The 9,003-nt window shown below is 49.1% G+C and overlaps 1 pseudogene; it reads right to left on the reverse strand.

The window, feature by feature from the left end:
- LOC119308946 overlaps positions 1-8,728 on the reverse strand; it is a 15,087-nt pseudogene extending 6,359 nt beyond the window's left edge.
- Between the last annotated feature and the right edge of the window lie 275 nt (positions 8,729-9,003).

Raw genomic sequence — 9,003 nt, forward strand, 5'->3', positions numbered from 1 at the left:
GCTATCAAGAAGAGTCGGCAGAAGGCGGCCTCCCTTGGGCCGCGAGGGGTGGCCTCGAAGCCGCGGAAGAAGCCTGCGGCGGCCGCCGTCGCCCAACCTCCTCCCGCCGCGCACGAGGTGTTCGAGGAAATGGCAAACCCATCCTCGTTCATGGACCTCCTCCAAAACGCGGAGGTGGACCTCGGAGCTCCGCCTCTAGAGCCCTTTAGGGTTGGTGACGACTTGGAGGAGAAGGAGGAAGATGAGGAGGAGGTGGGGGATGACGAGGAGGAGGTGGCCGAGATAGGGGAGGAGGCATTCACCGCCGCTTCCCGCCCACACGCGCGGTCGACAAACTACACCGAGGCGGAAGATGTCCTCTTGGTTCGTGCTTTGGCAGCTGTGGGAATGGATGCAACCACCGGCACCGATCAAACCGGTAAACGGTATTGGCAAAGGATCGAGGACGTCTATTGTAAGATCAAGCCGAAGAATAGTGGTTCATCCATCGCTCTTTCCGGTCGCTTCAAGGCCGGTGGGAATTGATCAAGCCCGCTTGTTCTCGTTGGAGTGCGGCCATGGACCAAGTGATAGATGCACCACCTAGTGGAACCGTGGAGAGTGACTATGTGAGTACATATTTCTTTACTATTTTGATTATGTGTGTGCACTATGCTATTGGTGGGTTCTTATGTGATTTATGTGTGGTTGATAGGAGACAATTGCCGGCATGAGGTACAAGGAGATGGCCGCTTCCAAGGGCAAGGCGTTCCCATTTAAGCATGTTTGGTCAATTCTTCAAACCTTTGACAAGTGGAAGTTGAGGGATCAAGAGACCGCACCCAAGAAGTCGGCAATGCTAAGGATGGATGATAGTGAAGATGAGGAGGAGAGGAACGTGGGCAAGCCCGAGGGAAACAAGAAGGGCAAGCTAAGGGTGAAGATGAAAGAAGAGGCGTCAAGCCTAAGGGAGAAGATGGACCACATGATGAAGGCAAGAGAGGAATTGACAACGAAGACATTGGAGACGAAGCTTCTTATCACCGAGAAGAAGAAAGAGGTCAAGCTTGCAGAAGTTGAAGCAAAGCGTGAAGAAGCAAAGCGCAAGGCCGAGTTGGAGGAGAGGATGATCAAGCTCAAAGAGGCAAAGGTATGGAAAGAACTCATGGTGGAGGAGAAAGAACACATGATGATGTCCAAGAAGGACATGGATCAAGACCAATTGCAATGGTGGAAGGACTACAAGGAGGACATCGCGGAGAGGAAGAGGATGTTTCGTGTTGCATCCTCTACTTTTCGAGGTGACACTCCGATGAGTAGTTGTGGTGATGACGGTGTGTACGACTCTATCGGTGGCGATGAAGATGCTTGATGGAGCCCGCTTGTGGTCTAGGAGATGGCGCCGAGGTGCAACTTTTGGTGATGGTGCCGATGAGAGGAGGAAGATGATGATTTTGTGATGTAAACTATTAAACCATGCATCAATGATTGTCATTTGGTAGTTTGTTTGGAAGTTGATTGTGTTCTTGTTGTCATAAATTATGAGATGCCAAATGATAGATTTAAAGGTTGGGGTTGAGGCAAAGACTAGAACCCTCAAATCCAACCCTTAAAGCAGTTTACGGGTTGGGTTTGAGGGTTCTAGTATTTGCCACTGTTTTTCAACCCTTAAAAGTGTCAAAAAGTAGCACAACTCAACCCTTAAAAGTGCTTTTTAGATTTGAGGGTTTGAGGGTTCTACTAGTAATGCTCTTAAACCTGCCACTCCTTCAATCTTTTGTTTAGAACTTTCCTTGTTCGTCTGATCTATCATCTGAGTGCTCGGACAATTTTTCTTAGCAAAATCCTTTGGGTCATCAATGTTACCATCTTCTTTTTCAGCATCGTCATCATGTTGACCATCACCAACAATAAAATACGTCACATGTGTGCATGATGAGGGAGTATATATAACTCAACACAAATAATTAACCAAAGTACTAGCAATGAAGGAAAATAAGATGCACATCACTCAATTACCTGATTCTTCAGCAGCATCGGGCGGCGTTGTCACTGATAGCATTGCAGTAGTAGGTGGTGCCGCAGGGCTTATTTTCGCAGCAGGTCCAGTTTCCACATCAACCTCTTCGGTCGTCATATCAGTGGCTGCCGCAGGGTTAATCTCCGCGGCAGGCTCACTTTCCACAGCAACCTCTTCAGCCGTTGTATCAGTAGCTGGTGCTGCAAAGCTAATTTCCACAGCAGTCTCACTTTGAACATCAACCTCTTTGTCCGTATCGGTAGCTGTTGCTGGATGGATAATTTCTGCAGCAGGCTCACCCCTCATCGGTTTCGTGTCAACAAACAAAAGCTTGGGACGTCTGGGGTGGTTCTTTGCTGCTTCTTTCCACTCGTGTTTTGTTTCGTCGCTCACTCCATCATGGAGGCCGACCTCCTTAGGACGTGGCAGGGACTGGACCGTCATGCCACTAAATCCATTTAGATCCTTACATAGCAGTTGAAAGGACTCGAGGCGCGGCAGAGCTCCCTCTTGGATTTCCAGCTCAGTCATGACTTCCACAACGATGCATAGGTGTCTCGGGCTTCTGAGTGCACCTTGTCCTATGATGAGCTTGTCCATTTGAGTTGCAATCAGCTTCAGGTACTCCAGGCCGCGCACTCAGGTTAAGATCACCAGTGAATGACAAGCACAGTTTAGTGAGACCACCCAGCTGCATGGTAACAAACTGTTAGCGACCAACCCTACTCTGGCTGGGCCATGTGCTACTGGGCTTGGGCTGCACGGAGGCCTCCTCTGCTTCTGTCTTCCTCTTCCTCTGTTCATGCTCTCTCCTCCTTGTAATGGCTAGAGCTTGATGAATCCTTGGCTTGTAATCTGAATTGACGAAGAATAGATCCTAGTGAGGAGAGTGTTGCTAACAATTGGTATTCAGAGCCAATCGATTCCTCCACGCAAAATCCACACAAAATTTCCCCCCAATTTTCCAATTCGAGCCAAGCAAATTCTCACATCAGAGGGCTTCGATCCACAGCCATGTCGCACAGCTCAGCTTGGGCTGCCCGCCGTGATCGAGCAGTCGAGTCGATGGAGGAACCGCAGCAGCGACGCCTTGCCGAGTGGACGGATCAGGGCTTCAGGGGGCATGCCTTGCCGAGTGGACGGATCAGGGCTTCAGGGGGCATACCAAGTGGGAGGACAAGCGGGCACGGCGTCGCGCCGAGTTTGGCGCTCGTATTACAGCCATTGCGGCGCAGGTGGCTTCGGAGGTGTCGGTAGCGGTCGCATCGGAGGTGTCGACTGCCGTTGCGGCAGCGCTACAGGCTGCGCGCCTGGGGCACCACGAGTACCTCGACCTTGCGCCGACGACCACATCGACTCCAACTGCACCGGCGGCGGACGACAACGCCTCTGTTCCTGATGCATCCATGGTGATCTCTGCTCAGAGATCAACATCAGCCTCCGCGCAGCAGCAGCAGCAACAGGAAAATGCAGCACCGCGCCAGGTCGTCGAGAACACAGTCAATGTCCTCGCTACCTGGACGCCCACCACCTGTTCGACGCGATGCCAAAGCCGCGACGTCGGCGTATCGGTGTCGACAACTGCTCCCGCCGCAACAACAGCTCTGCCCAAGGTCACCGTCAATGCCATCCCCGAGCGCTGCTGCTTCGACCTCGAGCCAGCGGCGGTGTCCTTGACTCTGACCTCGGCACTGGACATCTCGGGCGACAGCTCAACCGCAGCGAACTGCCTCACGCACGACGCCGTCTCCACCACTGGTTGGGACATGCCCTCTATGCGTGCGTCGACATCTACACACGTCCCCACTGTGGTGCCGATGGACTCTACACAGGCCAGCGTCCCGTTGGCAGTCCCAGTGCACGAGATGTGTCCCAGCTATGTCAGACCCTCCACCTGCAAGACGAAATGCCTTGGAGACGAGGCAAACATGGCATCGGCATCACTGTCCCAAATGATGGTGCCTGCTTCATCAGCGTCAACCCCAGCATTGCTAGCTACTGTCTCTGTGTTCTTGGGTCCAGCTGCGGAAAATCTGCTCAAGGGCGGCGATGATGTCACCTCACCGTTGCCTACTTATGTTGATACGGTGGTCCCTGTAGCTACCAACCAGGTCAAAACTGTGGCCCTCCACCCAGTTAAATCATTCACCGAGCACAAGCTCATTGTCGTGGAGTCAATACACACACTATGGACTCCAGCGAGGAGCACAACTTGTAGAGTGTTCAACATGCAAGCTGCGCTTGGTACACCAGGAGACGATCCATTGCAATTCTGCGGTTGACAAGTTGCAGGAAACCATGGCCATCTTTGGGAACATGTCTTAATCTTCATGTAATTGATGGGGAACACAAAACTGTACCAGTTGTTGGTTGCCTGATATTGGGTACTCATATTGAGGACAGTCAATCACCCTGCAAGACACTTATCAGGTGCTCCCCCAAAATTCTAGATGTGGACTCGCTGGCTAAAGTTTCATTGCCACTACTTGAGTTTGTTGTCAAGCTAGCTAATCTCTGTGAAAAGTTCCAGATTATCCTGGTAAACATGAAGCGTTGGCCTTCTTTGGAGCTACCCTTGATGACTGTAACATTGGCAAGTGTTATCCCTGATACCCATCACATGTTGGCGCAAGCACCATGGGATCCAGGGGATAGCATGATCAAGTTGTGGAATATCATGAGGATATCGCAGTGTGTTACATGCTTTGAATTTTTGGCATTACTGTGGGATCCTGGACAACGAGCAACTAATTCAACTGCAATCACCCATGCTCGAGGTATCCTTGCTATCTGTCCCAAACTTTCAGTTCAGAATACAAACATTTCATGCTTCAGCTTGTGTGACATTTTGAGGGCGATTCAGAACACATGTGTGCTTTGGTCATGTATCTTGTGGGCAAATCCTGCAATGTCACGTCTTGCCTCTAGAAATTCAACTCCGAAGGGAGCAATGGAGCAATGGGATCCAGGCATCCCAAGGATATTTCATATCTGCACTCGGTATTACCAAGTTCCATGTTACCTTAAATCCAATGCGGTTACAACAGAGCTAGCAGACAACAAATTACTTCAGGCTGTGTTTCACATGAACTATACTCGTCATGCACATATTCAGACAACAAATTTGGTTATGGACAGAACTAATCCTTCCCTACTGGATTACTTATTGAAATATTGCGATGCTACTCATGTGTGCTCTCGTGGTTCTGCGTCCGTTTCCTGTGAGATATTTGCATTTGGAAATCTATCAGTGCTACTGCTTAGTGAAGAGTTGCAGTTCTCATGGGATCTTGGTGGCCCAAAATTCTTTGGATTTCTCACACAAGCGGGATCAAAAAGGAGGAATACTGCAATTCCAATGTACTGCTTCAACCAGTACCTCGACCAGTCTTACTACTTCGACGAAGTCCATGCCGTCCAAGACTTCTACCTTGATGCCTACCTTGACCAAGACCTTGTCGGCTACGGCTACTACATACGCCACACTCAAGTCCACTTTGACGAAAACTACATCATCAGCCATGACTACCACGACATCCCCACTACGATCAAGGAAAATCAAGTGCCATGGGATTCAGGTGGTTTAACCGCACATCGGCTTGAGGTCAAGCCGAAATTTAAGGAGCGGGGAATGTTAGCGACCAACCCTACTCTGGCTGGGCCATGTGCTACTGGGCTTGGGCTGCACGGAGGCCTCGGGAGGGAGCATCTACATATACGAGGGAATTGGCTACAATCAACGGGGCTTGGATCAGGACGGCTTCGGCCTCCTCTGCTTCTGTCTTCCTCTTCCTCTGTTCATGCTCTCTCCTCCTTGTAATGGCTAGAGCTTGATGAATCCTTGGCTTGTAATCTGAATTGACGAAGAATAGATCCTAGTGAGGAGAGTGTTGCTAACACAAACAGAGGCAGCTGGCTGCATATGTTGTTCCCTTGTAGCTTGAGCAAGCTAAGGTAGTAGGAGTAACCATGTTCCAGGGAGAAATTCAGCAAGTTTGACCATGCATCGTCGATGCTCAGTGAGAGTGAACGAGCTTCATTCAGTTGGGTTCCTCTCTCGATGAACCCCTTGATGGCCCTTGAGAGATGACTTAAGTTGTTGCTAGAAATGTCATCAGCGCAGGTGGACTCGCATCATATTTTTACCTTCGTCAGGTGCTCCATGTGATCCATGAGTTGTGGCAATTCTTGGTTCTTGTCCAAAAGAAATCCGGCTAGCGTTTTCAGTTTACTGTTCTCTGACAACCAAGTCTGTAGCTTACGCATTCTCCGGCTTCCTACATTTTGTTGGAGCTTGAACTTTCCAAAGAGATGAACTAAACATGGCAGCTCAATGACTTGTGTAGGCAGAATCTCTATGTTCGTTCTTCTTAGATCCAGTGTCTCCAAGAATTGAAGTTTCTTAATCTCATTTGGAAGCACTGGAACCTTAAGAGAGCTTCCGAGGCTTAGGTACCTGAGCAGCAACAAGTTGCTGAGATGCTTGCCCTTCAAGTGTTCATCGCATTCTTCTAGATCCAAAACTCGCATCAGTTCATACTTGGGAAAGTCCAACACAGATGTGTGTGCCTTACCGAAGACTGTCAAAGACCGGACAAGAAGTAAATCCTTTGGATTCATTTTGGACCTTGCTGCACTTTTATGATGCAGAGAAAGCCAACGGATATTACTGAATTCCTGATAATATAACAAGGTAACAAAGTTCTCACACATGGACTTGTGCAGGATGAACTCGAGCATCATGCCGGGAATTTGGTATCTCTTCACCTCTACGCTGTTGCTGCTGCTGGCGTCAATAGGCTGAATGATACTCCTGTCAACCAGCTCATCGAAATTGTCAATGGCGACTCTGTGGGCATTGCGTCTATGGTCTTGTTTGACGAATCCTTCAGCTAACCATTTCCTTGTCAGTCTTCCTCTCCTGATTGGATGACCACTTGGGTAAATGCCCAGCCCAGATATAGCAAACAAGTCTTGACATCTTGTTTACCAAGGCTGGTGTGGTGTAGCTATGGACGAGCACGCGTTTCATGCTTGCTAAGGTCTCATTTGTCTCCAGATGTCCACCAAGGTTTTCACACAGGTTTGCCCATTTCTCCCTCGTGGGATCACCTCCACTTTGCAAGAACCGGGCTGTGGTAACATTTTTTTAGCGCTTCTGAACCCAGCTGTGTATCACCTGGTGGTGGTGGATCCTCCAAGCAAGCTTCCTTGAAGAACAGTTGTCTTGAATGATCCTCGGCAAGAGTTGTCATCATGTACACATGACCATGAGCAGAGCTGCAGGCATTTGCCACGGAGTGGATGGCTGTCGTCACCATAACTCTGCTACTCACCCCTGGAATTACAGGGAAGGCATCTTTTATATCATGCCAAAATACTGCCTGCATGTCATCGATCACAATGAAAAACCTATAAACAGTAAAAGCGAGTTAATTAGGACACATTCACTCTTCAGACAAAGCAAGTCTCGGGTAGTACATAATATAACAAGGAAATCTATCTCTTCTCACACTCTTGCGACACTCTCGGACGATCGTTGCCCTCCACAAGAATCTAATGCTAGAGAAACATAGCTCTCTATTCTTCTCTTGCTTGCATCTTGCTTTTGATTGGATTCTTATGGGAGGACTTGTTTTTCTCTTCCTTTTTGGAACCATGCAGAGCAGTTGCACGTATATTCATTAAGAAGAAAGAAAATTATCAACTCCGAAGGTCGCACAACCCTTACAACGCCCAAGATGACTTGTTTTTTTTAGTATATTGTTTCTTGTAGCTCAAAGGCTTCTGAGTGCTAACAGGATTAGGATTATAGTCACCCGGTTCAACATCAACCTTGATTTGCAATCGATCTGATCATAGATTAGTTATGAGTTTTGTAGTCGTGCATGATATTGAACTAATCTGCCTATCTCCTCCTGCTCCTGGACTTTGTTTTCCTTTATGATTGGGAGCATACAGATCGAGGCTTTGCATTCCAAGCTGCTGGAGTATCTCCTTGAGAACATCCCCCGCACCTTTCTCTGCAGCACGAACCCAAGCCCGTGCTTCGTATTCGCTAACAAGTAACAACAGCGGGGCTAGCATACAAATGGCTGGCAAGGAGAGTCTTCACTATACCACCGAATCCGACGATGGAGATCACCTTGAGTTCTTTGGGTTGGCCTTGCTAGCTGTGCTTCCCTTATCAGCTCTATGAGCTCGTCCCGGGGCACGTCCATGCCAACGGCAGCCACCGAGCTGTCCCTCTCATCAGATATGGTTCCCCTGACTCCAAAGTGCTGGATCCGCCAGCATACTCACCGGTGATGTAGCTTGTTCTCAGCTTGGATGCGTCCTCGGATTTCTTCCTGAGACGACGGATCGCTGCAGCAAACTTGTTACGAGCATTCCTCGTCTTCACCCGGTGAAGTTTCTTACCGATCCATGACACGCCGGGCTTGAGCGTCACACGGTGTGTGAAGCGGTCTTCGATATCATAAGCCAAGTCACGCACCATAGTGATCCAGGCCTTATGCACGAGGTTGCCACTCCACGATGGACGATCGCCATCTTCTCGGATGGCTGCAGAAATCATCAGACTCGCTTCTGAGGTAATTGATGTCATGCTCCAGCTCGACCCGCAGCTTGTGATTTTGTACCACCAAGTAATCCAAGAGCTTAGGCGCGTTCCTGCCAGCCACACTGCTTGCCACGGTGGCAGCCGTAGCTAATTCCGCCATCTGCACACAGCACACCCCACCCCCTGCCTCTTGATTGATCAGACCATTACTGATACTGGTTTTTCCCTTCCCTCCTCCGCCCGCATGGGATTTCGTGGATACAGAGAAAAGGTAAGGTTCAACAACTCAACAGCAGCCACAGCCGCATAAACTCCAGGAAGCTTCAATTTTATTATCAATAATGTCAGTTAACCCATCACATCACAGCACATCACATCAGATACATAGATTTTTTTTGGGGGAAAGACATCAGCCACATAGATTAATATTCACCAGTTAACA

Source organism: Triticum dicoccoides, chromosome 5B (genome assembly GCF_002162155.2).
Source record: "Triticum dicoccoides isolate Atlit2015 ecotype Zavitan chromosome 5B, WEW_v2.0, whole genome shotgun sequence".
Lineage (NCBI taxonomy): Eukaryota > Viridiplantae > Streptophyta > Magnoliopsida > Poales > Poaceae > Triticum > Triticum dicoccoides.